A 6,611-nucleotide genomic window follows, 5' to 3' on the forward strand; every position below is an offset into this window, starting at 1 on the left:
AACCGCTGACGCCCCAGCCCTGGCTGCCGGCGGGCTGCACGCCAGCGCCGCGGGGCCCCGACCCCGGCTTCCTAGGCCGCACGCGCACTCCGGCTGGTTCCAGTTCAGGACGAGCCGCGGCGGCGCCCCGCCCCCGGGACAGCACTCGGACACCCGTGCCACGCAGGCGCGTTTATTGAGTTCCGCCAAGTCCATGGTTCCGTCCAGCCACCTGTCCGCCCCCCCCCCCCGGGCGTGTGGGTGGGTGGGGCCGCAGGTCCAGGCTCCGGCGTCGCTCGCCGGCCCTCCGCTGTCCTCCGCCCGCACCTGCGAAGTGGACAGCGCTGCAGGCGGCCTGGCCGGGCCCCCCGCCCCACCGGGGCCCGCCCCCGCCCCCGCCCCGTGTCAGGCTGCAAACCATTCTGAGCGCCCACGGTCTCCGGGCGCCGAGCGTAGAAACAGCCACTTGCTCTCTGCCCGCGGCCACGCACGGCTCCGCGGCCGCTCCCGTGGCGGCGCCGGGCCCAGGCCGAGCCCGCAGGCAGCGCCCGCCGCCCCCTGCAGGCGTGGGGGCCACGGCCCAGACCCCGGCGCCCCGAGCCTCACCTGCAGCCGGCGGCAGGGCCTCGTCCTCACGGCCCCGGCGCGGCTCCCATCACGCACTCCGCAGCGAGCCGCCCGCAACGCCTTCACGTCGGCAGCTTCCCACGCCGCCTTCCTGGGCCGCGGACGACAGGGGGAGGTGAGGGGGCGCCCCCGCCCCGGTCCGCCCCACCCTGGGCCCCGCGGTCGGCCGGGGGCGGGGTCCTACAGGGGGAGGTGAGGGGGCGCCCCCCGCCCCGGTCAGCCCCACCCTGGGCCCCGCGGTCGGCCGGGGGCGGGGTCCTACAGGGGGAGGTGAGGGAGCGCCCCCCGCCCCGGTCAGCCCCACCCTGGGCCCCGCGGTCGGCCGGGGGCGGGGTCCTACAGGGGGAGGTGAGGGGGCGCCCCCGCCCCGGTCCGCCCCGCCCTGGGCCCCGCGGTCGGCCGGGGGCGGGGTCCTACAGGGGGAGGTGAGGGGGCGCCCCCCGCCCCGGCCAGCCCCACCCTGGGCCCCGCGGTCGGCCGGGGCGGGGTCCTACAGGGGGAGGTGAGGGGCGCCCCCCGCCCCGGTCAGCCCCACCCTGGGCCCCGCGGTCGGCCGGGGCGGGGTCCTACAGGTGGAGGTGAGGGGCGCCCCCCGCCCCGGTCAGCCCCACCCTGGGCCCCGCGGTCGGCCGGGGCGGGGTCCTACAGGTGGAGGTGAGGGGCGCCCCCCGCCCCGGTCAGCCCCACCCTGGGCCCCGCGGTCGGCCGGGGCGGGGTCCTACAGGTGGAGGTGAGGGGCGCCCCCCGCCCCGGTCAGCCCCACCCTGGGCCCCGCGGTCGGCCGGGGCGGGGTCCGAGGGCCGCGCAGGGCCCGGCTGAGCCCGCGAAGGCCCCCGGGCGCCGTGTCCGGCTACTAATCATTCGGACGCCCACGGGCCAGGGCGCCGAGCGTAGACATAGCCGCGTCCTCTCCGCCACCCGCTGACACAGGCCGGGCACCGCCAGCCGCGCCTGCAACGCCTCGAGGGGCGGCCGCCCACCCGGGACCCCCGCACCGCGGCCTCACCCGACTGCCGCGGCCTCCCGGGGCGCGCCGCGGCAGCCCCGAGCCCAGCAGGCCGGGCGGGAGCCCAGGAGGCCGGGGCCAGCGCGCCGCCTCGTCCAGCGCCCGCCGCCATGGCCGCCGGAAAGGACGGAACGGCGCCGCGGCGCAGCCTTTATAGCGCGTACGGCGGCCCGCGAGGGCCAAGAGACCCCGCCCCGCGCCCCGCCGCCGCCGCAGCGCCCTCTAGCGCTGAGCTCCGGCGAGGCACGCGCTGCCTTCCCCGTGGGCACGCGGGGCGACCCGGGCAGCTCCCCGCGACCCCGAGCCAGTCTGCGTTCCCCCGCGGGAGCTCTGAGCGCGCCCGCCTCGTGGGTCGGTCCCCACAGGCGCCGTGGTCCCTCTCCTGGCAGCCAGGTGGGCTGGGGGTGTCCCGTCTGCTCTGCCCGCCGCTTGGGTTTGTCTCCGCGGAGCTGGGATGTGAACCTGGACCCCAGTTCTGACCCGGGGAATGGCGAGTCTGGTGCAGAGGGACCCCGGCCCTGCCCCAGGGACGACCAGGGCGGGAGGCCTCTCCCTGGAGCCGGTGATAGAGGGGCAGGGGCTTTGCAGATACAGAAACCCCTCCCCCAGCCCAAGACCCCAGGGGCTCCAGCTGTGAGTGCTGGGCGCGTCTCAGGGCCTCTAAAAAGAAAAATCTGTGCTTGGGGGTCGGCGTCCCATGTGGGCGTCAGTCCGAGTCCAGCTCCCTGCTGATGGCCTGGGAAAGCCGCTTGGGCCCCTGCACCCGCGTGGGAGACCCGGATGAAGCTCCTGGCTCCTGGCTTTGGCCTGGCCCAGCTCTGGCCAGTGCAGCCATGTGGGGAGGGAACGAGATGACGCAAGATTCTCTGTGTCTTTCCCTCTCTGCAACTCTGCCTATAAAATAAAATACATCTTAAAAAATGTGCTTTATGGGCCGGCGCCGCGGCTCACTAGGCTAATCCTCCGCCTTGTGGCGCCGGCACACCGGGTTCTAGTCCCGGTCGGGGCGCCGGATTCTGTCCCAGTCGCTCCTCTTCCAGGCCAGCTCTCTGCTATGGCCCGGGAAGGCAGTGGAGGATGGCCCAAGTGCTTGGGCCCTGCACCCCATGGGAGACCAGGAGAAGCACCTGGCTCCTGGCTTCGGATCGGCACAGCGCCAGCCGTAGCGGCCATTAGGGGGTGAACCAATGGATAGAAGACCTTTCTCTCTGTCTCCCTCTCACTGTCTAACTCTGCCTGTCAAAAAAAAAAAATGTGCTTTATGATCTGAAAGGTGGGGGGGGTGGAGAGCAAGAGAGAGATGGGGGAGGAGAGCGCGAGCGGGGGGTGGGGTGGGGGGGAGAGGAAGCCCCCATCTGTGTCTCCCCCCCAGCGCCCGCACAGCTGGGGCCGAGCTAAGAGCTGGAACAAAACCACAGTGTGCCTTAGCAGGAGGCTGGACTGGAGGTGGAGCCGGGACTTGAACCAGGCTCTCTGCTGCTCCAACACCAGCCGGGGTGAGCGCCTCCTGGTGAGGCCCCGCCCACCGCCGTGGTGCCGGCTTTGGCACCGGAGCCGGCGCCGAGCTGGCTGCAGCTCCAGAAGACCCTGAGCCGGCCCTGGTGCGGCCCCTGGAGCTGGCGTTAGCCCTGGGGAGGCGCCAGCCCTGGCTTCTGGCTGTAACGAGAGTTGGGCTTGGCTCTGGCCGTGGAGCTGGCCCCGGCTCTGGTGCGGAGCCGGCTGGAGCTGGCTGGAGCCGGTGCCCACGGGTGCTCGCTCCGGCACTTTACACCTGCGCCGACTCTGACCCCAGAGACGGCCGGCACTGGCCTGGCCTCTGGCTGCTGAGCAGGCTGGGGCCGCGGCTGGCTCCTCCTCTGGACCTGGCGCTGCTGTGCGAGCTCCTAGTAGCCAGGACTGGTGCTGGTGACCCTGCCGGAGCCGGCTCTGGGCACGTGAGGACCCTGCCTCGCGGCGGGAGAGCCGGGGCGGCGCCCACTTCCAGCTCCAGTGTTGGGGGTGCAGAGCCGGGCCACAGCTGCTCTGGGTCCTGGGCTGCACGGCTCGGTGCGGCTGCAGGGCTGGTCCTAGTTCTGACCCGGATTCTGCCCCTGCAGCTGTTCCCAGAGTTGGGTCCAGCAGGGGTGCGGCCGGAGGTGCTGCCACTGGCTGCATGCAAGCGGCTTTGGAGCCGAGCGTAGCCCAGAGCTGGTGCCGGAGCCGCACCGGAGTCAGCGGGACTTGTGGTGACGGCGGAGGGGACCCTGGCTCTAGGCTGGGCGCCGGAGCTGCTGCAGAAGTTGGCGTGCTCAGTAGCTGGCCGGAGCTCTGGAGAAGGTTCTAGAACAAGCTGGCTTTGCAGTCTGAGCAGGGTAACAGGTGGGTCTCAGGCTGCCCCGGCGCTGGCGCTGGCGCTGGCGGTGCCGATGGCACTCACTCTGCAGCAGGCTTGGTTGGCATTGAAACTGGTGGGGGCCCCCTCCAGAGAAGTCCCTGCCCTGGGCCCCCAGGACCCTGCCCAGGCCACGCCCCAGCCTGGCACCTGTCCCCACATGTGACCAGGACCACAAGGGCATCGTCTTGGGCTCTGTCTGCCAGCACCAGCCCTGGGCCCCTCCGAGGACCGCACACACCCAGCCCGGCCCTCCTCACCCTCGGGCTCAGCCTCCGTGGGCTCCGGGTCCCCCAGCTGGGACGGGGCAGGTGGGCATGGAGCACCAGGGCCCAGCGGGGCGTTGGGCTGACTCAGGCTGATGGGCGCCCAGGGCAGGGTCCTGGGAGGGGTGGGCAGGCAGCAGAGCCACAGGCTCACGGCTCCCAACAGAGAGGACACAGCTCCACGTGCAGCCGGGCGTGGAGCACACAGGCGGGTGGGAGGCCCAGGTGGGAGCCGGCTGCTGGTGCCTTGGGGCCGGGGACCAAGTCTGGGTGCAGCTCTGAGCCCCGGGCCCCTCCCCCACCGCCCCGGGCACCTGTCCTCCCCCCCCAATCAGGTCTCTTGACCTCCCTGTCTAGGGGGGAAGCCCACAACTGTGGGAGCCGGGGGCGTGGCCAACCCCCAGCCACACCCCAGTGTCCTACCATGGGGGCAGGAGCCTCCCTCATGCTCTGGGTGGAAGCCGCCCCCCATCCCGGGTCGGCATCCTGTGGCCCCTCCTCACAGAGGTCTCCCCCACTTCCCTGGGGTGGGGTCCATGAGATTCTTCCCACTGCTGGACACCCTGGGACCCAGACACATCTGGAAGGTTAATGGACAGTGTGGACGGCTCACTGGTGTAGACCGTGATCCCCGAGGGAGGTCCCCGCCACCTCGAAAGAAGCCTTGGGCCACTGGCGCCCCCGGCCCCACCTCCGCACACGGTGGCCGCCTGCTCCGGGCCGCCAGGCTCTGGGAATGGGTTGTGCCGGCCGCGGTGTTGGCGCCGGGCTCCTTGCCGGTGGCACCGTGTGTGCAGGGCTCCCCTGCGCACTCACTGGCTGCTGCGTGTTCTGGTTTCTCCACCGTTGGCCGCTGTGAGGGAGGATGCTCTGGGCGCCCACACGCAGGCCGCTCGCTCAAGTCCACGTCTGCCGTCAGAGTGTGTTCTGGTGTCCCTGTCCCGTACTGCACGAGGGATCCGACGGCCTCCGTCCTCGCCACCACCTCTGCTTCCCGCCTGCAGGCAGAGCCGTGCCGGGGCCTCTCGCCGCCGTGTCCCCACGTGGGGCGGGCGCCCGGTGCTTCTCGGCCGCGTGGGCAACGTCTCTGGGGAGACAGCCGTCCCGTCCTTGCCCCATTATTTGAGATTAGCTCGTCTGAGGCCAGCGCTGTGGCATCGGTTCAAGGCCCGGCTGCTCCACTTCCGGTCCAGCTCCCAGCTAACACACCTGGGGAAGCAGTGGAAGATGGCGTGAGTGCTTGGGCCCCTGCACCCGCGTGGGAGACCGGAAGAAGCCCCTGGCTCCTGGCTTTGGATCAGCTCAGCTCTGGCTGTTGTGGCCATTTGGGGAGTGAGCCAACGACGGAAGACCTCTCTCTCTCTCTGTGTGTGTCTCTCTCTCTGTAACTCTGCCTCTCAAATAAATACATCTTTAAAAAATTATTTGAAAGGCAGAATGAGAGACAGAGAGGGAGACACACACAGAGGGATACATAGAGATATCTATATCTCTATAGATGTCTCTATCTATCTATCTATCTATCTATCTATCTATCTATCTATCGAGAGAGGTCTTGCATCCCCTGATACCCTGTAAAGGGCCAGGACAGCTGGGCTGGGTCACACCCAAGCCCGGAGCTCCATCTGCGTCTCCCACGTGGGTGCAGGGACCCAGGGCCGTCTGTGCCGACTTCCCGGATGCATCAACAGGGAGCTGGACCAGGAGCGGAGCAGCCGGGACTCGGACTGGGGCCCAGCATGGACGCTGGCGGCACGGGCGGCCGCTTGGCCTGCAGTGCCCCGGCACCAGCCCCGGCTCCGCCGTCTGTGTTTCTGAAATCCTGGCTCCTTGTGCTGTGATCTCGATGTCTCCGGCCGGAGGTGTTGGGAGGGCCGCGGCGTGGCCTGTGCGGGCTCAGAGGGGGCGGCCAGTGGTGGCTGTGGCGCATAACGTATGCACTACACATAGCAGTGCACACGCACAAACACGCACTACACACACACCACGTACATGATGCGAACGCACACAACACACACAACACACACTGCACATGTACAATACCCCCCCGCCACACACACGCTGTACCAATGTACGCATTACATACAACACACACGTGTGTACCACACGTTCCACAAAAAAGAACTCGAATGGTCACAGAGCTGAAGGTGAGAAACAAGCGATGGGACCCTTAGAGCAGCACAGGAGGAGCCCGGCCCCCGGCCCTCGGCAGTCCCCGCACACGTCTGAGGGCGTCCCCGACCACGGCCTCCGCCCGGCACAGGCCCGGGACACGCTTGGCGGGAGCTGGTGGTGGCCACTGGGAACTCGTGCCAGAGAAAGCGCCCGGGGCTGAGTGTGTGTGTCCATGTGTTGTGTGCAC

General features: G+C 70.0%; 2 non-coding genes across 2 annotated transcripts; both read right to left on the reverse strand.

The window, feature by feature from the left end:
* Window positions 1–380: 380 nt before the first annotated feature.
* Window positions 381–508, reverse strand: LOC133755025 (small nucleolar RNA SNORA17). Its single transcript, XR_009865349.1, has one exon. It is a non-coding gene; the product is annotated as a small nucleolar RNA SNORA17 (small nucleolar RNA).
* A 939-nt stretch (window positions 509–1,447) lies between these two features.
* On the reverse strand, window positions 1,448–1,579 carry LOC133755024 (small nucleolar RNA SNORA17). Its single transcript, XR_009865348.1, has one exon. It is a non-coding gene; the product is annotated as a small nucleolar RNA SNORA17 (small nucleolar RNA).
* Between the last annotated feature and the right edge of the window lie 5,032 nt (window positions 1,580–6,611).

Source organism: Lepus europaeus, unplaced genomic scaffold (genome assembly GCF_033115175.1).
Source record: "Lepus europaeus isolate LE1 unplaced genomic scaffold, mLepTim1.pri SCAFFOLD_375, whole genome shotgun sequence".
Taxonomy (NCBI): domain Eukaryota; kingdom Metazoa; phylum Chordata; class Mammalia; order Lagomorpha; family Leporidae; genus Lepus; species Lepus europaeus.